This window comes from Pleurodeles waltl, chromosome 5 (genome assembly GCF_031143425.1).
Source record: "Pleurodeles waltl isolate 20211129_DDA chromosome 5, aPleWal1.hap1.20221129, whole genome shotgun sequence".
NCBI lineage: Eukaryota > Metazoa > Chordata > Amphibia > Caudata > Salamandridae > Pleurodeles > Pleurodeles waltl.
This window is the reverse complement of record NC_090444.1, coordinates 1,312,078,691-1,312,102,633: the sequence shown is the minus strand read 5'-3', so window position 1 is coordinate 1,312,102,633 and position 23,943 is coordinate 1,312,078,691.

Here is a 23,943-nt window from a genome sequence, read left to right as displayed (position 1 = left end):
GAATCGTTTTAGGCCGATGAATCTTTTGACCCAGTGGTGAGACACCGTAGAACGAGATAACTGATCAATATGTCAAGCAGTATGTCAATGATGTTATCAACATATATCACCATGATATACTTTACTTTAGACATTGATTAAACTGTCGACGCAACCATGACCTTTCAGTCATGAATAACCACACCTTTATTTGAAGTTTTGTGAATTTTATTCCCTATTGATTACAATCTAATAATAAGAGTATTAATCTCAAAACCAAGAAGCAAAAGAGCATAGTCACGATATAGCAACTGTGACGAGATTTTGATAATGCAAAGATCACAAACATAAAACACCAATGTGAGATATACACAGATCAGAGTACATAGAACATCATATACGTCTTAGTTCAGCATGGTACAATGTCAGTCATGTCTATTTGCGTCAGTCAAGTGATTATCTAACCTAACCACTAATTAGCATCAGCATGTTGGGCTTCATGCAAAATAATTTTGAACACCAATTTGGAAAACATCTAGCTAAGGTCTCTATCCAAAAATACAGCAGTTGGTACCTAGATAGGAAAAGCAGATAGACAAATTACGATAGCAATTGTCATAATTACCCTCCTCGGAATGAGTCAGCATACAGGATCAATCAGTTAGATCGCAGTCAATCTGCTTCGTCTAAGGGATGGGGGACACTTCCCTCATAAGGAGGAAAAGTGTAATGGGGCAGTCTATAGATGAGGATGGTTTAAGTCTCAAATCACCAAACAGAGTGACAGAGTTTCTGGATGCAATCGATATCATTCCCTACCCTAGGTTCCCGAGTCTTCTGTGTCATGGGTTTTTATCCCTTTTTCGCAATACCTTCCCCCAAGATTCTATTGGATAATTGCTATACCCCACTATCTTTAGCCTATCAAATTATACATTAGGTAATACAATTGTCACCCCACGATAATTTATAACACTTTGATTGGTCTTCATAATTGACGTTTTCCGTAGGTGGCACATCCGGGGTTACTTCATTCTCTGGCACGTTCTTCAGGTCAAAAGTTCTCTTTTCCATGGTCGATTGTCCTTGAAAGTTTCCATATTTGTTGCAAAACGTATAAAACTTATACTAAAGCATCTAGCAAGCGGATGGGAACGGTGCATGACTTGCTACATAAAACAAAGAAAAGAACACATACTGGGTCATGGCCTTTTGCGAGTCAGCACACTGAAGAAACAGAAAAACATGCTTTAATATGAGAGCTACACGACTAAGTTTTTGGCTCACGCTAACTTAAGACTTATGGATTCTAATAAACGTAATCCTCGTAGGTGTTAACATATTCAATTAATCATAATGCAAGCAATTATTTCTTATAGTCGACATTAGTATATGTGTACAATAGCAACTTCACACTTATAATTGCATTAAGAATACATTCAAGCGAATAATATTTTGTGATCATTTTGTATGCAGCATTGTTAGGTATAAGCATTTCACATCTAATATGTAATATTTAAACTACGCTCTCTCACTACGTTCAGTATGGGGGACGCAGGTATGGTGTAAGAAGCTATGCCCTAGTAACAAATGAGCTGTCGTCTAGTGAAAACATTAACAAACATAAAATAAATGTGGTATGCCATAATAAAGAATATCATAGGTGTAAAATGCTAAAACTTACCTAATAGATATCCATTGTCAAACTCTCCTCTTGCCAAACTATCGTCCAGACCACAATGTTGAAAAAGGAATAAATCATGAGCACTGAAAGAATAACCGACAACGAAGTCTGTTACAAGGCACTTTGAATTACATACCTCTGGTACATTAAGTGAAATCTGTATTTTTTCTGTTTCTATAAACGTGTTTTGTGTCTGAGTAGGACATATCAGTACATACGTTCCATCTATACAACCAATGACTTTTAGAAACTATGCTATGTGATAAAATGTAAATGCAAATCCTGTTGGTTATGTGGAAAATGAAAATGTTTTCTGGCTAAAAGTGCACCATGGAAAGTCCTAAACACATTAAAAAGAGCACTTCGTGATATTCTATCAACTCCTGCAATTATGCTCCGGTAGCTTACTGAGGCCAATATATGTAAGGATCACATGACCTGCATATGAGTAAGTAAATGTTAGAGTTTACTTCATCTATTAAGTCTAGTAAACGTGCCTGCTTAACCTACACTTCCCATCTAATTCCTCCTCTATTGTGCGTTAAGTGTGACACATGATCTAAATATCCTCTTCTTTAGCCTTCTTTTTTGTTGGGCTCTAAAGATTTGCATCCACCTCACCATATCATGGAGATCTACCATTCCGAAAAACAGCATTGCATTCTGGGTATCCATTTATAGTTTGCATCTGATTACCACCTGCATCCACTTTGTGGTAAATTGCACATGCAAAATGGCTATCTGCAAATATTTAGGGGCATATTTATACTCTGTTTGCACCGAATGTGCGTCAAAACTTTTGACGCACATTCGGTGCAAACCTTGCTCCATATTTAAACTATGACGCCCAAACCCGCAGACGTCAAAATACCTCCGTGTGCGTCATTTTTTGGATGCGGTAAACCGCCTTGCGTTAATGACATGCAAGGTAGGCGTTCCCGTCCCAAAAATAACTTTAAGGCCTGTGCGCCTTACTTATACTCCTGCATCATTTTGACGCACAGGAGGGGGCGGGTCTTAAAAAACGGCGCCCAGCCTGATGTGTGCCATTTTTTAACGCCTGGGTGAGGGCAAGTGTTAAGGGACCTGTGGGCTCACTTCCATGGTCTCAGGCTATGGAAGCAGTCCAGAGGTGCCCTTCCCTGCCCCCAGGGACACCCCCTGCCACCCTCGCCCACCCCAGGAGGACAGCCATGGATGGGGGGACCCATCCCAGGTAAGTTGAGGTAAGTATTCTTTTTTTATTTTTAAAGTGGCATGGGGGGACTAATTTCGGCCCCCTAAATGCCATTGTGCTCAGTGGCCATTGGGCAAGGGGGCATGACTCCTATCTTTGCTAGGACAGAAGTCATTTCAGTGGGGGTTGTGCGTCAAAAAATGCGCAAGTCCAATTTGAGACATCATTTTTTACTCAAACCTGACTTGCACCATTTTTTTACGCACAATCCCCATTTTCCCCTACGCCGGCGCTGCCTGGTTTGAGTCATTTTTTTTTAATCTGACCAGCCGGCTAACGCCAATCCTTAAATAAGGTACCCGCATGGCTCATAGGAATGACGTTAGCCGGCGGTACATTTTTTATGCAAACCGGCGCTGGTTTGCATCAAAAAGTATAAATATGGGCCTTAGTAACTAATTGGTAATGGTGAATCTTTTGTACATCAAAATAACCATTCCTTATTAGCCAATGAAAATAAGAAATTGCTGTTTTGAAACAATAATTTATGGAATCACTGTTCAATTCACAAGTTTTTATGTTCTGAATGGACTTTTGTACATATCACAAGCCCAGTTTAGCAGTCAGTAACCAGTTTGAGAGTGGGTAATGAATCGCTAACCATTCGTACAACTGGTTCATTGTACACAAGGCTTTACAACCTTACAGGAAAAATGACCTTTTCTAGTCTGGATGAGGCTTTTGTCCCCTATTTTGGCATCATGCACGTAAAGCTTAACTTCATAAAGAGGGGTGTTTTATGGGCAATTAATCTTTTCAGACAAGATGGTGCACCAGGCCCTAAAAGCCTACCAAACAATGTACTTAAGTTTGAATTTTTGGTCGAATAATCACTGTGATTATACATATATTGTATTTGAAATCAAATAATTTCATCATCCTGGAAGAAGTCAATCTTCTTCCTAATTCACAAAAAGGTGACCCAAATATTGCAATTAATTCTCAGATCATAGTGTTAGATGTAAAGGCAAAATATTTCACCCTGTAAAATTGGGCTGCTTCCACATGTCTAGTTCCAGTTTACCAATCAGGTTTAAGAACGAACAGTAGCACTATAGGTAATACTGTGGCCCTTCAACTGCTAACAGATTGAGCAACACATTTACCAAAATATGGTCTGTCTGTAGGTTTCACTGATCTTTTCTTGATGAATATTTTTATAAGGATATTACAGCAAGGGCATGATCATTGCCTAACATAAGGAAAAACATTGAGCAAAGGTCCATCATTACATCAAGTAAGTCGCCATATTTTAGTACATCAGACAGAGAAGAGTAACACTTTAGATTGAGTCAGATTGCACAATGATACAAACATTTTGTATTAGAAGGTCTGTGACAAGGTTACCTCTTCAAAATTATATTGCACACCAGACCATAATAATCAATCCAGCTACCCATATCTTGTGAAATTTACGGGGACAATCTTTGATCTTATATGTTACTCTCTCTGCTGCAATGTAAAGGTCCATGCCTGTTTTCCATTCGGCTATTCTAGGCTCCCCAGTACCTGATCAGGTCTTGCTTTGCAGTCATCAGTCCCAGGTTACAAAATATTTGTTTAATTCTCAGGAGGTCTATGTCGTTAGGTATGCCAGGAGGGCAAACCTAGGATCGTCTGGTATTGTGGTTTCAAGTACTTTGCTCATTTCTAGGAGTATTTTTTGCCATTATATGTTATAGTGGGACCAGTCCATAGCGTATGGATGATGTCCCAGGCCTCGAATCCTCTCAGTTTCCCGATTTCTTTTAGGATCCCTCTCGTCCACAGTAGGATCACCTGGGTGAGTCTATGTGACCATTCCATGCATTTAGTATCCTTTTTGCCATGCCTCTATGGTTACCTGTGTAGCCAGAAGCAGATGTCTCATGCACCTCCCTCCGTAAAGGTAACAGTAGTGTGAGTGAATCTGGAATTGTGTGTGCTCCATTGTATAGGTGGGGTCTCCACTCTGGTGGCTCCACTCATTTATTGCTATCAGGTGGGAGGCCCAATAGTAGGCCATTATATTTGGAAGCGCTATTCCATCATTGAACAAATTGTGCTTTATAGTGTGCAAGGCTATCCTATGGTGGGAATTATTACATAGCAGTTTCCAAAGTATATCCTCTATTTTGCAGAATAGTTCCTCTGGAATCCAGTAGTAGGTGTTTTGCATAGCATATATGAATTTTGGAGATGTAATCATTTTAAATAGTGCCACACTCCCTAATAATGTGAGGGGGAGTAGTCCCCATCAGTCTGCATCTGCTTGAAATTGCAAAAGTACTTTCCTTATGTTATGGTCTATGGACTTCTTTTGATCAGGTGTAGATCCCAAGATATAGGAATCCCTCTGGTGTTTCTCACAATTGCTCAGGGAGGTCTATCTAATCTTGGGTACCGCTAACAGAGAATAAAACTGACTTACTCCAGCTTATCTTATATCCCGAATGGGTTCCATAACAATCGAAAACCTGGAAGACTGTTCGGAATGATATCTCTGGGTGAGTTAAGTACAGAAGAATGTCATTAAAATATAGGGAAATTTTCTCTTCCGGTATCGGGGATTCACTTATTTGGAATCCTTTGATATCAGGATGTGTGCGCACTCGACAAGCCAGTGGTTCTAGGGTCAACAGGAGGAGTGTTAAGGGACACACCTGTCAGGTTCATCTCTCGATGGGAAACTCTGCTTAATGAGTTCCGTTGATTTTAACTGTCACCACTGGCTTAGTGTATAATAGGTTGACCCATGACAGGAATTGAGCTCCAAATCCCATTCTGCGCATTGTTTGTGTCATAGAAGGCCAGTGTATGGCATCAAATGCCTTTCCATCATTTGGAGATACTACTACATGAGAGTCTGATCTTGGCTGGACGCCACCATCCAGTTATGAGCCTGTGAACGTTGCCCCTAGTGGATCGCTTAAGCATAACGCTGGATTGGTCCTTGTGGACCAGAGGAGTTAGGGTCTGTTGTTGGTTATGTATAGATAGGATAGGTTAGGTTAGGTTAGGTTAGGTTAGGTTAGGTTAGGTTAGGTTAGGACATGTGTTCTTAATTCTTTTTAGTTTTTTAAAAATCTAATTACAACATTTTGGGTACTCCCTTACTTCATGTGTCATATGCTTGGGTCTCAGGGTCTTTCCATGGGTGTGCAGTGAAAATTGTGTGTTGTCCTAGTGATTCCGTCCTGCCTCCGGATCCCTCTCTTGACATGTTCATCACCTTCTTACAACTGAGCTGTCACCGTGGCAGATACAACACATCTACTTGTCTGTGCATCTGCCATCCAGTGTACCCACCACTCAAGGTGACTATGTTGACCATGTATAGGACAGGTAGATGTGGTAATAGGTTTTGTGTTGGAAGGTTGGGCACTGTGGAACATCTGACAACAGCCTAGATTTCATTTGTATCCTGCTAAACTGAGCAGTGGCAATTACAGATGAGGTTGAGTCTCTCTGTTTCACACCAATGTGTTCTACTGGTACTTACACTGACGATATTACCCGAGAACTGTTTCACAGCCATTTCTGCCATATGTAGTGGGTGTAAAAAAAAAGAAAAAGCACAAAAAACAGCAGGGATAGATCTGTATTAAATATCTAAGCAAAAACCTTAATTTTTTACTGACTAGTCATTTCTTTATTACAACTAAATCAATTAAATCCTAGAGTCCACAAATCGCCTGTACATCACGAAACCACATACATAAAAGGTAAACCTAACAAGAAAAGCACCGTGATACATAAAAAAAGATAAAAGCTGCTTAACCATCAAGTGTCAAGCAGTCACCATTCCAGGTAGTGACAGTTGTGGGAGGAAAATATCCTATTCAGTGAAGGCAATTGTTCACTGGGATGAAAGTTCGATCCACTCCCCGAATTATTCAGTCCAAAAATTTCCAAAATTCCAACAGTCACTCCTTAATATGATATAGTCGACGTGTTTCGGCCTTATCAAGTACGGCCTCCTCAGGACAAAAACGACAGTGCCTTGATTTGAGAAGCGAATTGTATCAGAAGCAGAGATTATATCCAGAGCTGCAGCTGAACTAATGCTGTCTTAGTCACACAGATTTACCAGCCAGATCACTCGGAGTCCGGGCTATGTAGTGGGTGTAGCATACATGTGTTCAACATGTTTTACATACTCAGTGAATTGCTTGTAGGGGATGAGACCAGCATTGACGTTCATCATGTAGGTACCATGTGCATAGATATGTGCCCCCATATTCATGCATTCTTGTACTGACACTCTGACTTAAGACATGTTACACACATCACAATTCCTAAGCATAGTAGATGTGTCACAACACACAAAATTATGCTGTTGCATGGCTAGAAATTGTGGCCAGTATTTTTAATTCCATGTTTAACAGAGATATTGAGGGGTATGAGCAACACCGTGTTGGTGGCTTAACAGATTTATGTATCATCACTATTACTGCTTTGCATAGATACAGTGGGAGAATCCTGTCCTCTGGGGCTATCTGGAACAGGTGTAAAAGGTGTGGGGCCAGTATATCAGCTTGTTTTGGTTTCACTGAGTTTTGAATGGCGTTTGATTGGATTATTAGCACTATGCTGTAGCAACAATTGCCCAAGTGTGGTATTTCATCAGACTTACTAAGGATCATCTATTTGATATACACTTATGCTTGGGTTCACATCAAATGTGCCCCCATAATCACTTTGCAAACATGACATGCACAAATACAGGATTGAAACAGTGGAGCATTTTAGATGGAAGACACAGCTGAAGCTCTAGCACTTAAATGTATGTTTCCAATGAAGCTAGGTCAACTGCAGCTTCACATTCAAGTGTGTGCTGATAATAGATTAATTTTGGGTCAAGTGGGTAACGGTCTATAACAGTCTTTAGAAACGTTAGACGGTATATATCCCAAAACAAATTATATGTATTCAAAATAATCTGCACAGAGTCATGTTTCAGGAAGATGGCACTGTGAAGCTAAAGTGGTTAGGCTCTCCCTCCCACTCTCCTCCCAGCCAGCTAGCTAGCTAGCTGACCTGACTGACTCATCCCAATGATGCAGTAGAGACAGAACAGGCAAGCATGTGAGCTTGTGAACAATGCTTCGAGATCTCCGGAGGCGACCCACACAGCTGTGCGGTACACACAGCTGTAATGTGCTTCGTAGAACTGCAAAACACCGACTGCCGGGCCCGATTAGAGCAACAAGTGCTAAAGGATATAGTTGCATGGCACATACTAATGGCAGCAACTCTATCTACAAGGGCTAAAGGATATAGGTGCATGGCACATTTCAATGGCAGCATCTCTGTTTGCAGCTGTGGACAGGCATGGATCAGAGCTCAAAGAAAGCTGCAGAGGTCTGAGCTACGGGGTTAATAAAGCCAAGACAACAGCAGTGTGCATCAGCGCAGATTTACATTTGAGGGGGCTGTGAAGTAGCGAGTTGGGTGGCAGTGCAGAGAGGAGCCAAAGTGAGGTTGTGGTGGATAAGGTAGTTCAACTTCATGTGCCCTCTGGACTTCCTGTTTCAGTCAAGGTCAGGAGGCTGATAATTGGGCTTCAGCTTCAGCGTTTGGGCGCCTTGGGCTGTTTAGGTTTCAGCACTATTTGGTTCACTAGCTGCAGGAAGCTAGTGCATTGGTGACTACAGTCTGGATTCTGAAAATGCTCATTTGTGGTTCCCGCATGGCAGGTTGCTCAGGGGGTGCAGTATGAACCAAGAGACCAGGAATGACACTAGGGTCTGCAGCAACAGCAAGGATAACACATACCCCATGCCACATCAGGAGACTGGTAAGACACTGCAAGCTGTGGGACTGAGTGCTAGTGGTTATGAGAGAGATAAGGACAGCGTCCTAGACAAGAAATCTCTCATGGGTCCCAAAACGCAAAACAAAAACCACACTTGGCTCCACTAAGCATAGTAAATGCAGCAAACCACCTTCCTTGCAGAAGCCCATTGTAGACTACACCATGTTAGGCGATCTCTGGGGTGGGGTCAAGTTAACAAGGGCTGCCCTGGTTTGGACAATGGCTTGCGCTCTTACTGTGCTACCCCAGATAACCTCATCCTCAGCGTGACCATTATGGAGCCACTGACAATTCGTTGCATGGACAATCAATTTGCAGCTGTTGCTGCTGCTAGCTGCGGGGGTATTGGCTCGCCTGTATTGCACTCCGGGGCAGCAGCGGCCACCATTCTGCAGGGGGCCGGGACCTCTGGCCACCAACTTTACCAGGCAGGGATGCAAGCTGAGGGAGCTATGCTAGCTGGACATGTCAAGCATGTTGACTTCAGGAAAGAAGGACCAAGTGCTGGCAGTCAGCGAGTGCCTGTGGACATCTCTCAGGCACTCTATGAGACTCAGGAGGCTCTTGAGCCCTTCTTTTCTCTCTCAGAAGCAGGCAGTCAATTAGAGAGTGAGGAGGAGAATGCGGGGAAGTTGACCAGGAGCCACCTCACAAAGAATAAGGGGCCTCATCTGTTGAATACAGCCAGTGTACAATTTCAAACGACACCCTTGAGAGTCATGGCTAGGCACACTGCAGGGTCAGGGCCATCAGTGTTCCCTGCACCCTCGCCACACTTTTGAGTTGCTGTTGCAGGTTTTTGAAGTAGGCACCTTGGACACGGCTTGGACTGGTGAAGAGAAAAATATATTATGGGTTTCGGAAGGAGTGCAGCTCTCCCCTGCAAGTGAACAAACTTGAAAGCCCCCTAAAACTGTGCTAAAAGTCTCAAAAGCAGGAGTGAAGGACATGAACAGCGAGGGAGCTGAGGACAGGCCAGACATACAGGCAAAAACAGCTGGGATTACCCACTTGAACCATCTGAACCATATCTGTCAGAAATTTATGAACTCATACAGACTCTCAGAGATGAGAACTGCAAGGATAATCTCACCTTAAAAGCTCAACTACAGACGCCAGTAGTCCTTTGCAAATTGTCAAGGAATATGGATATTCTGAAGTCCTATGTGACAGCAATTGAAGAGGAACAGGTCAATTTGGCAGTGCTAACCCAGGATAATCATGCTAAGACTGAACATCAGAGCTCCAAACTTGCCCTGCTGACATTTCATGTGGAGGACATGGAAAACCGCCTGCACATGAATAATCTACTCCTTTTGGGGGTACTAGAAGGCATGGAAGGTCAAGACATTCAATAATTTACTGGTTCATTGTTTCAAGCTGCATTCCCACAGTTTGTACCCTCAGATTTAGACAGTGCTATTCAGAGGGCACACAGGACTCTGTTCTGCAAGACTGTCAGTTGTGTGAGTCGAGAGTCTCAATACCTGCCAGCCATTCTGACTTATGATGGCAATTTAATTATATGCCAGCTCATTTATCAAGTAGCCTGCCCTAGAGCTCCAGTTAGGGCACTTGGTATTGGCTCAGGCCAAGCACATGATGGAGGAATGGTCAAAGACTGCCTCATTATCAGAGGATGAAATGACTACCAAGGACTTTCTGCGAGGACCATTGGCCGCTTTTAAATGTACTTTTCAAGGATGGTTTCTTGTAGTTGGGTGGGTCAGTTGTCCTTCTTTCCTGCTCCCCGGCAGTCTTTGTTTGCTTGGGTAGGACCATAGGGAGGCATCTTCGCACCAGCAGCAGAATCCACTGGGTGGTAACTGGGTGAAGGGAGAGAGCAAAAATTAAAAATGGACAGTGCTTTTTTATGTGTGTTTTTTTTGGTGGCCTTGGGAGTGGAGGGTTGGTGTTTTTAAAATACTAGCTTATTTTGGGAGCCCCAGATAGGTAAGGGGATGGGCGGGCATGTAATCTGTACGGGTGGTGGTGGGAGGCGAAGGAGGATGGTCTTTGGGATAGAAGTTGGTGATGGGATTGCTGTGTTTTCTGTGGTGTTGGGTTACGGCACAGTAAAAAGAGGGAAAATGGAAAGATTGATGGTGACAGTCTCATGTGGTGTATGCTGTCTATAATGTTAGAAAATGGCATACGGCAGCAGTAATAGTAGTCAGTCTCTACATGTACTTAGCTGGAATATTAATGGCTTAAGAATAGCCGTTAAGTGCCGGCAGAGGGAGGAGGAACTCCTCCTTCTTAAAACCAATCTGCTTTTCCTTCAAAAGATTATCTAGGAGTGAGTCCAGAAAGTTGAACATCCAGACATACAACATACTGGCCGTTTCAGGTGGTGATGATGCTAAACAGGGGGTGGCTCAGCTAGAGACTGAGGTTGGACAGGTTTAAAACTGATCAGGTTGGCAGATGACCTATTGCAGATACAGTGAAGGAGAATGTTAAATTGGTGTTGTGCATGGTGTACGCACCCAATAATGATGATCCCTCACTTTTCAATTTTTAATGACTGGAACTGAGACAATAGCTCCCCCGTTAGTTATTTGTGGAGACTTTAATTTGACATTCTTCTCAGACATTGACACCTCTTCGTGTGTATCAGCTGAAGCCTGTATGAAAAGATCTCGAGCAGCTTAGAAAGAGGAGATACAGCCCCTTGCTCCTATTGATGCATGGCGCGTTTGCCATGGGATGTTGCACAAATTTACATTTTACTCTGCAGCACGTAGGTCACTTTCCAGGATGGACATGATCTTTGTCAGCCACACCCTTGCCCCATTGCTTCCTATTAAGCTTAATCCACCCATAATCTCTGATCACAACTCTAATCATCTCACAAAATTTGAGTGGTATATCACTTTTCCTCTAAGGTGGTCAATTGACCACAAACTGCTGTTAGATAAGCGGTACTTGAATTTTATGTTGGCCTCCTTTGAGGACTACTTTCTGTATAATCAAAATTTGGCTGCTCCAACAGCCATCTAGGATGCAATGAAAGTGGTGTTCCATGGCCAGACTCTCAGCTATACCATTCAGCAGGATTAAAAGGAATAGACAGAAGGCAGAACAAGCATGTGCAGGTCTGCTAAATCAGGAACTGGAATACTTAAACTGATAGGAGGTTCTGTGCAGGAGGCAGAACAAGCATTTGACCAAGTAATTGTCACCCACCTATCTCTTCAGAAAGAGATTTGGGACATGGTCTATCAGAGATGGCACACAAAACAGGTACTTTGCTTTAGGAACAGTGAGGAGATGGGACGGATTCTCTCTTTTCAGATTAGGGACAAACACTCAAAGAATGCAATTGTAGCTATTTGTGATTCCTCGGGTCAAGTGCGTCATGGCCCAGATGCAATACTTTCTGTTTTTCAGGACTTTTTTGTAGCACTTTATCAGGAGTAGAGCCCCCCTTCAGCATCAGCTATAGCAGGGTATCTGGAAGGAATTAGCTTACATCCCCCAATGGCTACTCAGACTCAGATTCTAGAAGGCCGGATTATGTACACAGAGGGTAAAAGGAAAACACTGATGGACCTTACCTCAGGTAAAGCATCTAGCCCAGAATATATTTCACTTAAGTTCTACAAAACATTTACCGATATACTGGTTCCTAGATTCGAAGAGTTGGTTAGCTCTCAAAATTCCGGCAATAGACACCTGCGTCCTGGGGAGAAGCATACATTGCAATTTCTTAAAATAAGGATAAAGGTCCACTAAACTATGAGAACTACTGTCCAATTTCTCTAATGAACTCAGGCACTAAAATTTATACTTTTATTTTGGCCTATCACTTATCCCTTCAGCATCAGCTATAGCAGGGTATCTGGAAGGGATTAGCTTACCTCCCCCAATGTCTACTCACACTCAGATTCTAGAAGGCCGGATTATGTACAAAGAGGGTAAAAAGAAATCACTGATGGAGCTTACCTCGGGTAAAGCATCTAGCCCAGACTATATTCCACTTAAGATCTACAAAACATTTGCTGATATTCTGGTTCCTAGATTCGAAGAGTTGGTTAGATCTCAAAATTCCGGCAATAGGCACCTGCGTCCTGGGGAGAAGCATACATTGCAATTTTTTAAAATAGGGATAAAGGTCCACTAAACTGTGAGAACTACTGTCCAATTTCTCTAATGAACTCAGACACTAAAATTTATACTTGTATTTTGGCCTATCACTTATCCTCAGTCATAGATAAGTTTGTGGATGACCAGCAGCATGGCTTCAATCCAGGACAAGATACCACGGCCAATATCAATATTGCCATCTCCATTCTTGATGTAGCAGAAACAATGGTGAATCTGCGGGGTTGATCCTCCTTAATGCCAAAAAGGCTGCCACCTAGTGGCCTCAGGCTTTCTTTGGGAAGTATTGTTTAAAATAGGCCTGGGAATAAAGTTTAGTGAGGTGGTTCAGACTTTCTACATAGCTTTATCCACTAGAATTGTAAGCATGGGGTAGATATCAGACAGCATTGCGCTCCAAAAGGGTACCTGGCAGGGTTTCCCCCTGTTGCCACTGCTGTTTGACTGCATTTGGAGCCCTTTTTCAGAGATCGAAGTCTCTGGCCACTGTACCGCCTTTTCATCCAAATCAGTTTATGACTAAGGTGTTGACCTATGAGGATGATATTGCCATCTTTTCGTCATTTCCTGTTCAGGCATAAATTGGTATTGAGCCTGCACAGAGCTTGTCATGGAACGCAATTACCAGCGGTAATTATTATGAATCAATTACATTATTTGGAAATGGGACAAACTTCGGCTTGGCTTGATTGGCCATAGCAATCTTATTAAAATGACTATTCTTCCATATTTTTTATATTTTTACAGTGAATCTTGTTACATCTTCCTAAAAAGTACTTTACAATTTTGGAAACCAGTTGCCAGGGCTTCATTTGGGGGTATAGGAAATTCCATTGCGCTATCTGCTGTCCTTTACTTCCTCATAATTTGTGCCGTTCTTCTAGTTGTATTTTCTCCCCTCTAATGGACTTCATCTCAGGGTTGTCATAGCAAGAACCGAATGGATGCTGGTCTAACTATATCCAGAGTACTGGGTTTTCAGTTACGTACCACCACGGGTGACATGCTTGATTGACACAGTTTACTTCAAACGCACAAGGTTGAAGATACTGGAGGTGTTTCATAAGGTTTGGGATGCAATTAAATCTCTCTGCCTTCGATAAATGTACCTCTCTTGGGCGCCATCCCAAATTACCTGTGGTATTGCAAGGGGGTATTTACATTTTCAGCACCAGATCAACATTAAGCAACTTGGACAACTATTTTTGACAGTGTGTTTCATTCTTTCGAGGCAACTCAGAGTCAGCATGGGGCAAGATACCTCCAACTTATGGATTTTGTTAGTCACTTGTCTGCCAAGGATCTTTCAATGTACCCCAATTCATTTCTGGAGCACTTGTGTTGCCTACCTAGACAACGGGCAATTAGTATTCAGTACAATGCTTTTATCTCTTTCGACCCCAGCTCACAACACCTACAACAGATGGAGGGGAAGTGTACCAAGAATTTAGGATTGCTGGTGACCTAAGGGGATATTCATCTTAGTGTTCAATTGGCCCAAGGCATACTCAATGTGTCTCGGCAGAAGGCCCATTTTTTAAAAACATTGTTTGATATATTATGCACCAAATAGATTGTTCAAAATGGGCCCCGGCCACGCTCTCTTTGCTTTAGGTGTGCGTTGCCAGGGGCTGATGCTACACACATTTTTTCCACCTGCTCTTCCTTGAGGCCATACTGGATTTCGGTTTTCTATAGACTAAACCGTTTCTTACAAGGGAACGCTGCTGTGGCTAATTATGCTGGGTCACTGAGCGTTGATCAAGACAATCTGATACCTATTTATTTCTATGAAATTGCCATGGCCAGACTGGGTATTGCTAGGGCATGGCAACAGAGTGAAGTACCTGATGCCAGGGCTTGCTGGCATGTGTTTATTTTCTCCTGTTGGTTGGAATGCCATTCCATTCAGAAGAGATGTGTAGGAAGCTGGCTCTTTACATAGTGGACCGACAAGAGGTACACTGTGAAAATAGTCCAGGCACACACCAAAGGTATCACAGAGGCACAAATGACATCCTAAATGCTCTCTTTTGTGGGAGTGTGGACAAGCAGTTCGGCATATCAGAGGGTAATGCTAAGCATGTGAGGCACACACATAGGCAGTAAGAGAGACACACACTCAATAAAGAAATCCAACACCAATTTACAAAAACAACACATACTTTAATATAAATTTATAAATTTAGATGCCAAGATCATCAGAATCAAATAAGTACTTTTCGAGTTTTGAATTTGTACAGTGCATTTTTCAGATGCTGCAATGATATCCTATGGATGAAGAACAAGCACTGCATACAGGTATAGTACAGTGACTTACGGGACCAATCTTCTGGACTTAACGTAAGTATGGGGCAAGGTCTAAGGCCATACCAACAGTCCACCTCAGACAGCACTGGGGTGGCTGGGTGCAGTTGTACAGTTCAACATCAAGTAAGTCTATGGAGATCAGTCAGGATACAAAATTGCTGGAGGGGTGGACTGAGAGCCCATTCCGAATGAACCACCAAGGTAGGATAAAGTCTTGTGGTGCTCAGGGATGTAGGGACACCAGTTGTCCTGTTCTCCTCGGTCTGGGGGATCCAGGTACAGAGGTAGTTTGGACCATCTGGTTTACCTCACTTGTGGCATTTGCGGTGGAGGGGCCCACAGGAACAGGCTGCAGGTGTGGACTGGGGGTCCAGTCTGGCCAAACCAACCAGTGGGCTCAAGTGTCACAAGCCTGGGGGACATAGGAACACCAGTAGTCCTCTTCTCCTTGGTCCAGGGTGTCCGGGTGCGAGGTGCAGTGGACTGTCGGTTCTCTGTCACCAGAGGTGGTTGCGATGAAGGGAGGTCTGCAGAACAGGCTGCAGACCATTGTGAAGTCCACAGTGGGTGAACACAAAGTGGGCTTTGTCTCTGGAGGGCCTGGGGACCAGGCTGATACCATTGGCCGACTTCAGCTCAAGCTAGATAGCTCGGGTGCAGTGCTGATGTCCAACGTTGGCTTTTGGCGGTTCACATCCTCACTGTTTTTCTTTGGGTTGCCTGCAGATGCAGGGAAGCAACTCCTTTGCTCCAAGGGAGTTCTTCGTGAATAAAATCTACCCTAACACTCTTGTTAAGAATCTTGCAGAGCTGTATCCTGGACCATTTGAGGATGCCTTGAGTGAAGCTCTCCTCTAAAAGTGGTGGAGTCTTTTCCTGACATAACCCCACTTCTGGACAACTCTTTCAATTGAATCATGATGACTCCTATCACTCCAGGTTTTCAAATAAGACCTAAAAACGTATATTTTGTAGACAACCTCTACAGAGATAGGATACCATTTAAGATTTGCGGTTTTACCTTTAAAGCTTTAGTAGGAGAGGGGCCTCAAATTGTTAGGAAAAAAAATAAAAGTACTGTCCAGTGCTAGAAGTTCACGTTTCTACTTTGGCATTTCTGGTGGTGGGCCCTAGATTTAATAATGTAAGAATGGGTGGCCACTGCATCTCCTGTATGGCTCCAACAACCATGAATTCACTCCTGAACTCTCTTCGGTCACAGACTAAATATGTCTCTTTTTGCAAAGAATTAAAAATTTGCCTTTCAGACAAGACTGTTCTGGTCATTAATTGTCTGTTTTCTGCTCGTTGTTAGTAATTCACCCCAGAGCACCAACATAACATAACATAACATAACATGAAAATTCCCTAATTCTGATTCACAGGATCACCGGATATTTCCCCTGACAGATCAGATATACAGTTGAAACTGCTTTGCCAGGAAAGTGACCATGGAGGGGGTGACCGTATTAAACATGGTAAATTCTTAAAAATCTGTACGTGTTTCAGTAATCACAGGTTGCAGATTGCTTCACACTTCCCGACACACACACACATAGCTACTATTGTTAAAAGCTACAGAAAGTTTTTTTTCCAGGATGAGAAAGGAAAAAGGTTCTTCCATATTACTTTGAGTTGAGAAGAAAGGGATTTTCCAGTTGTCAAAAAGTACACCCATTCAGAAAACAAATGCTACCCTTGTTTAACTGTTTAACCCGCAATACAATCCAGTATATGGATACTTTGCTTAACTACACCTGGTGGACAGAGTATAACTGGAAGTTTAGGATTTGCTTAAACAGCCATGGACACTCCTCTTGATCTCATACATTTCTACATTTATGTTGTGCAGGGCCTTTATATGCTTGTCAGAGCTTCATTTTTGCCACATTGAGGAGTGCCTCGAAATAGCAGGTGTACTAGTACTAAATAAAGCGTTAGTACACATATATTAGAGAAAAATATATTTTTTATTTATGTGAAATGGAGAGAATTTCTTGCATGCAGTTATCTCTGTTTTGGCCAGGAAAAATGGGGCACTAAAGCACTCTTCAAACAAACATATTCAGGGTACACTGTAATTTATTAGTTTAGTCAGCAACCATTCACCCATGCACTGGTCAACTGGCCAAATAAAAAGGAAATCAAAGCAAGCTGTTAGACCTGCTAGCCTGAGGGTGGTCTGCGCCCAAACCTTTTGCCTACTTTCCTCTCTTTTTGTACTTTTTGGAGATTTTCTATAGCAATTTAGAGCAGATTAGTGAATACACACAGTGAAGGAAGGAGACACTACGTGGAGATGCTATGTTTAGAGTGGGGCGGAGTCGATGTGTGCAGTGCCTGGAACGCCACAGCTCAGCTCTTGTTAGCATGACTCGGCTGTAGCGGGCTGCAGAGAGCAGTAGGGGGACTATATTTGGATTTGGACCCAGGATGTCGGTCCTCTGCCCCCCAGGCCTTGGGTTTGATTCCCTGAATCTGGATCGGATCCTGATTTGGCTGTTAGCAGTGTATTTTGGATCCCGGGCCCCTGAAACTGCCAACGGAGGGCCTACAGTGGAGCTGCTGGAGCATTGAGTTTGGTTTTGGCACAGCTGGAGTGCCGGGTCACGAGCCCTGACCCACGGGGGTACTTCCGGGCCTGCAGAACGCATTGGTTAGGCGCTGGGTGAACCATCCGGACTGGTGCAGCGTGATGAGCTGAAGTTGTTAGAAGCTCCAACCTGGGCCTAAGGCAAGTGGCAAGTGGCAATGCAAGTGGGGGTGGTGGTGGGCAAAAGCTTAGGTTGCAGGGAACCAGTCTTTGGCCGAGGCGGCTGACATTAGGCTAGTGCGGCTTGTCAGAGCTGTGCTTCTATGCGTCGTCCGGCTCCCCACCTCAACGTTGGTCTCCTCCAGCTCTTCTCATCTATAAGCTTCTTCATCTACATGCTGATTAAAGTTTTCACATTTTTTATTACAGTATTTTGACATTACCGCATAAGTGGCGCATAAGAGCCGCATAATTCTACACTAAGGAATCCACTCTGAATCTGAATTTTACAAAGGAGTGTTGGAACTATTTGCGTTATGAGGTCTGGCAAAATAAGAAAAGAGCATCCTATTTCTCAAAAACGTGAGAAATGCCGCTGAGGTGGCACTGTATGCAATGTTACATCTCACCTGCCGCCGGCTCTCGATGAGCGGGCCTACCCTTTTTCCTCTAATTCCTCTACAACGGTACCTTCTTCAATGGTTTCACAAGTCACTGAATCATTTAATTCTGTAATTTTGGACACTCAACATCCTGCCCCCAATCCGTCTCTTTTAAGTTCTTTAAAGCTTCGGGAGTTCTCCCTTCTGGTTTATTTAAAAAAGAAACCTAAGGTGGAATCTAAGGTAAATGGTGGGGATACCCAGCCCGCGATGGGTTTTGGCAAAACTTCGGCATCTGCAGTCACAGATGCTTTACCAACTACTTTTGGACCTTTAACAACAGCTGCGTTAATTCATCGACCTACTTCGCGAGTTACCTTTGTGAACTCCCAGGGCTCATTAATCCCCCTGGAGGCAGGGTCTTTACCATTACTCAGTTAGCTTCACAAATGATGTGAGTCCATCAGCATCACAGAAGGGTAATCTGACGTGATTCAACCGAAGCATGAGCTCTCCCCACTTGTTATCTCAAGTGACCACTTCTTTGGTAGTAGTGAGTGGGTTGCCTCTCCAGCAGCTTCTTTTCAGCAGAATGAGAAAGCCGTGAGTAGTCAAGAGTGCCAGCAGGACTGTAGCATCACCCCCTTTACTATTCTCCCGGCCACACAATCGACCCGTAGTTCAACTGGCAGAATTCTCCCTATGCTGCCTACGAGGTCATCCAGTGGGGTCGGCCACAGCAGCTCTCAAATTGAGTTCAACAAGGGCTAGCTCAACGATCAATCGCTTTTGGATTTATCATGTCTTCAACCTGAATTTATGGGTGGTGCTGAGGTGGAATCTAATTCTGTGCTGAACTCTAAGATTGCTGTAAGTGGTTCCGTATGGCCACAGCTCCTTCAAACCCTTCAATCCACTGTGCTGGCCTTAAATTATCACTCTGATAAGCTAGATGTCCAAGTAGATTTGTTGAATACATTGGCCACTTATGTAGCTGGGATTGATCATAAAATAGAAAATCTAAATCAGTTAATTATGAGAGCACAAACAAGTTCCAACTAAGTTCAAGCAACCTGCTGCTGCTCTCCAACTATTGAAAGTTTATCATCTCTGCCCACCTTTTTAAGTTCTGTTTTAACTGAAATTAACAGGCTTTCTTTAGCACCAAATAAATTAAAAACACTGGACGACTATTTTCTACCAGTAAACAGTTCAACAATCATCAATTCAACCTGGCCTGCTGTTATCGGAGTTCCTGAGCATGGTTCTTTGGCCATCCGTGTTTATAGGAACTGTCATATGCCTGAAGACCAACCTATGGATCCAGTTCACTATCTTCATTCCTGCATGGTGCCACAAACTGATTTATTACAACCAGTGCTACCAGGAGCTGATCATGGAGTTTAGGACCTGCTGAGCAAGAGGGTAAAAAAAAAGTCTCCGGAAACAACGGAACTAAAGGCTGAGCCTACCTCCTCTAGGGACCCCAAATAATAGCCAACAACTGGTCCAACTTGATGTGCAGCAGTTGCAGGAGGTGTCCAACGTGATCTCACGGACTAATTCTCTGACAGTCAAACAGGGTGGGTCTTTACCATCCAGCGGGCCTTTGCAGGGCCCTTCGGTTAGTACAGTTTTGAAGGAAGTCAGATGGCCCCGCAAGGTACTTCTGATCCCCACAGAGGAAGGCAAAACTCATAGTCTGGCCGTTCCCACTGTTACAATCAGGGGGGCTCCGTCAGTATCGCAGTAACCTTGTCAAACCACAAAGCAGTCCATTAAACTATTGATGGTGTGGCCATGGGCCCAGGACTCTTTATTCCCTCCAAGTTGCCTTCTGAAAGTCAGGGGAGCCAGCCCTCTGCCCTGCCATCATTCCACCAAGCTTCCTCTATTGACACCCCAGGAATGGGGAGTGAGGTTCTTCTGGGCCCATCCAGTATGGTGGAACAGGCACACCCAAGGGCTTTTTTGTGCCCCCTAAAGGCCTTGTCGAAGTGCCTAACTGCCAAACCTGTGTTTATACCGGAAAACTGCTCAAGAGGTGCCCATGATATCTCGAATAAAGTGAACATTTTAAGACTCTTTAAGGCCATCTCAGAACTGAGTAACATTAGATCCAGCGATATTGCCTGTATGAAATTTCTCGTCCCCCAGGAGTCCTCAATTTGGTGAATCCACTTTGGTCTCATTGATCTCTGCTTCTTTTGCGCAGTCCATTCTCGCTAAGATAGATACGTTCCATTCCTGGGATATTACAATTACTCCTCATAGGAATTCAGGCTACCCTGTGCTGTTATCTGAATCCCAAAGTCCAAATGTTTCTATAGCATCAAAGCCATTTTCGATTTTGAAAGGTGCACAGGGCAGCACCACTAACTTCAATGGCACTAATAGCACAGGTTGCCAGTGGGGGATCCATTGGATTGGCTGCCCTCTGCTCTTCTAAATGGGCGACCTCAATGACCCCTGCGGTGGGGGCCTTAGTGCCAATGCTTGACCGCCTCTCCTTATGCCCGTGGAACATTAATAGGGTTGTTCATAAGTTTGATTCAGTTGATTTAATATCCTTTTTAAATAGCTAGGATGTAATTACCTTGAAGGAAACATGGGCTGAGATCGGCTGCCCGCTGTTTGACTATTTAGAAATCTGGAAACCTGCCCATAGAAAGAGTAAGAATGGCCGTGCTAGGGGTGGGCTGGCCATCTATGTCACTGTCAAACTGAAAAGGGTGTATTTTGACACCCAGGCTTGGGAAGACAATTGGATCCAGGGGACTGTGATTAGGAACTGGAGCTCGCAGCAAACCCTCATAGTGATTAATGTTTATATCGTTCCTGGAACAAAGGAAAAAAGAGGGAGGCTGTCCCGACTAGATTTTGGGTGACGTCGCTAGGGGATATCAGCCTTCTGATTACCTTATAACTAGGGATTTTAATAAGAACTTGTTTCAGGATACATCCGAGGCTCTTGAATGCCCTGATCTTTCTAATTGTCAGTTAGTTCCTGAACAACTGAGACTCTGGAGTTGTCCGCACTGTTAGCTGGGAGAGTAGGTAGTAATGCATTTAAATAGAATGGGTTTCAAAGTTCTGAATGGCCGTTCGCACGACGATGCTCCTCCTTCTTGGATGAGATCAGACTGTCTATCCTATTACTATTTGGACCATACTATTTGCAACATGGAATTGATTCCCTTTATTGAGAAGTTTTCGATTTCCACCTGGTGTGAGAGTGATCTCTGCCCCTAGATTGTAAATATAAAATTTAGTTTTCATTTCCATGATGTTGCGTGGGCTGTGGGTAGTGGCGTTTGTTCTGAGTCACTAAAATGCATAGAATGGAACCCCTCTATTAGTGGTACAGTAATGGTTGGATGTGTAAACTTCCTCAATACTGAAGGACCTGGTTGTGCATCCCCAATTAAGTTATGGGATAAATATTCTTCCTTTTTATGGTCAAGGTTTCACCAACCCGCATGTAATTCCATCTCACTTTTGCCCTTCGCTATTTCTCAGAGAAAGCGTGTAACAGACTAGATAGGGCAATTAGTAAGAGGCCCGACTCTGAGGGTCTATTAATTAGACACAAGGAACTACAGAACGATTATAGGAAGGCTATTTATGTTGACCATCAAGGATATTTTAATCAGTTTTGGGCTAAACTGTGAGTAAGGATCTAAATACCAGAAAATGTTGGTTCCTTATTAACAATTTAACAAACAAACAGAGGGGTCTTGGTACTGTCAATATCACGGAAGGTGACTGGACGACCTACTTGATTAAACATTTCTCAGCAAGCAACCTCAATGGGAATCTTCTGAGAGAGAGGGCTTACTCCACCATAGCAGTCCTGGTCAAGTTTCTTTCTCAGTCTGCTGTGTCCGTGTTTTCTCCTCTTGAAGACAAGACCTTTTCACAGCCTCGTCGCCATCATATAATTTCCAGGGCAAAGCAAGATGGAGCCCCAGGTCCCAACGGTCTCTCAAAGATGCTGGTCAAACAGGACATGTCCTTTTGGGCAGTTCATCCTGCGCATCTGTTTGAATATTGTCTTTTGAGTTCAACAATTCCTGGCGTGGTGCCACACTTCATCTTCTACATAAAAGTGGTTTAAGGTCGGATCCAGCCAATTTCAGGTAGATCGTCTTGCTTCATAATGAGGCCAAGTTTTTTGCTAGTCATCTGTTGCAAGATCTTTGTGCCTGGGCAGAGTTGAAGGGATTAATCCCCATTGTTCAAACAGGGTTCTCTGCAGCTTCTGGTACATCTACAAACTTATTGGCCCTCTCTATTTTCATGGACAGAGCAATTTCATCAGGCTCTGTGCTGCATTGCTGTTTTGTTGATTTTAAGGCAGCATTCGATCAGATTTCCAGGAGCACCTTGTGGGCTAAATTGCAAAACTGGGGGATTCCATCAGAGCTTTTGGGTGCCATTATAGAACTACACACAGATACCTGGGTCTCTATTAAATTAGGAGATGGTTGTTCCCTTTCCAGGAAAATTTCCACATGTTGCAGTGTGAAGCAGGGTTGCATGCTTGCTCCCCTGCTTTTTAATCTGTTTATTGCAGATTTGTCATCGGCTCTAGATGCTGTTAATTCTCACAACCCCCTCCCCCCCCCAAGATCAGTAGTCTTAGGCTCAGCCACTTGCTCTACACTGATGACCTGGCAATGTTTAGCCATATCAAGATTGGTCTTCGCCAGCTGCTTAACCAACTTGCATCTTATATGCTTGAGAATCAATTAGAAGTTCATTTGCTCAAAACCAAAGCAGTCTCCTTTGGCAGGAAAAAGCATCTGGGGATCAGCTGGTAGTATAAGAGTAGTAAGCTTATCTCAGATCAGTCTTATAAATATATAGGGGTACATCTTGATTAAAGGGGTAGCTTTGTTAGGCTTGGGAAGGAGACTGAACTTAAAGCTGTGGCTCTGCAGGTGGCTTTTTCTACATTATTTAAAGCTCTCGAAGGGCCGAATCTCCTCCCATTAATGGGAATTACGAGAGCAAAGATTATCCCTTCATTATCTTATGGTCAGGAAATTTTGCTGGGTAATGGCTCATGTCTGTTAAATAGGCTGGTCAAAAAGATTTACAAGAGGGCCTTTCATATACCGCATCTTGCCTCTCCTGCGCAGGTGCGATTGGAATTTGGGCTTTTGGATCAGCAGGCAGAAGGTGCTGGTGCTTTCCTCAAGCTTTGTCATGAGTTACACCGGTAAGGTAGTTTGGAGTCAGCTTTGTGGCTGGAAATCAGTGAGTTTAAAGCAAAGGGGGCTCACTTCCTCTTTCTGACTGATTTCAAACGGCGATTGAAAGCTGAGGACCTCTGGGCAAGTCACCTCCCCCATCCTCTTTTTAAACTGGGTGTCAAAAAGATCATTCATCTATGTTCGTATCATTTGGCTCCATCCCTCCTTGCCAAACTTAAGTACGCCTGGTTGGTAATTAATTCATTTAAGCCAGGCACTCCAGCTGGCTATCTTTCTTGCTCATACAGATTTCGTCTGAAAGAGACATTTATGGCTTTAAGGATGGGCAATTGGGCTTTTCTGAAACATCTACCCACATGGCAGTCAACGACGGAGGAGGGTGTAATGTGTAGGGGTTGTGGTCATTGGGAAGAAACCATTGAACACGTGGTTTGTTTGTGTCCCGTCCTGCTCAAGGAGCGTAGATCTCCACTTC